The sequence below is a fragment of the Physeter macrocephalus genome, chromosome 6 (assembly GCF_002837175.3).
Source record: "Physeter macrocephalus isolate SW-GA chromosome 6, ASM283717v5, whole genome shotgun sequence".
Taxonomy (NCBI): Eukaryota; Metazoa; Chordata; class Mammalia; order Artiodactyla; family Physeteridae; genus Physeter; species Physeter macrocephalus.
The window spans coordinates 85,665,395-85,666,530 of record NC_041219.1 but is presented as its reverse complement, the minus strand read 5'-3'; positions in this window follow the sequence as shown (position 1 = coordinate 85,666,530).

The following is a 1,136-nucleotide window of genomic DNA, read 5'->3' as shown; positions in this document are numbered from 1 at the left end:
AATACCATCTTGTTGAGGTCTTTCGAGAGGCATATATCTGGTCTCTCCTGGTTATTCCATGATCTTACCATCAGTTCTCTACTTCAAAACTTCATTAATAATAACTTTATCATGGGACTGACAGTTTAAAAAGCCTTCATGGGCTTCCCTGGTGGCGCAGTGGTTGCGCGTCCGCCTGCCGATGCAGGGGAACCGGGTTCGCGCCCCGGTCTGGGAGGATCCCACATGCCGCGGAGCGGCTGGGCCCGTAAGCCATGGCCGCTGAGCCTGCGTGTCCGGAGCCTGTGCTCCGCAACGGGAGAGGCCGCGGCAGAGGGAGGCCCGCATACCACAAAAAAAAAAAAAAAAAAAAAAAAAAGCCTTCATATTCCTTATCTCATTTAATTCTCATAACAATGTTACAGACTAGGTTTTATCATTATTCTTATTTTTATAGTGGAGCAAAGTAACATTCAGATCATCTAAGTTTTGCCCATGGCAAGTGGAACTGATTTTTGAACCCAAGTCTTCTGAGTCTTAACCCTAGTGACTAGAGTCATTCAACAAACAACTATATTGTGTTTCATTATATGCACTAGGTACCAAGAACCAGGAATTCAGATATGAATAAAACTAGTCTTGTTTCTACTGCCATGAGGAGCTTCCAATCTAGTAGGAATAAGTATGTACAAAGTGAAAAAATGTTTATACCAAGGGTAGAAACAAGTGGAGCAGAAAACACTGTACCTCACGTTGCACATTAGAAACTATAATTCACTGAATCTGTGTTTGTCTTTGAGTGTTTTAGCATTGTTACAGCCTGCACATTATTATCTGGGACATTATTGCTAGATAAAATATTGTTTGTACAATCCAATTAAAACAAGCTTGCCACACAAGAAGAGGAACTCTAAGCAGAGGGATTTACATTAAACAAAAACACACTTGGAACTAACTCTATGTCTGTCTATGTTAACTGCTTACTGAATATATAAGTAGTTTACATAGTGTTATTCTTCCCAATAATTTCATGCTTCTAAATTAGGTTAAATAATCCATTCAGGGCTTCCCTGGTGGCGCAGTGGTTGAGAGTCCGCCTGCCGATGCAGGGACATGGGTTCGTGCCCCGGTCCGGGAAGATCCCACATGTCGCCGAG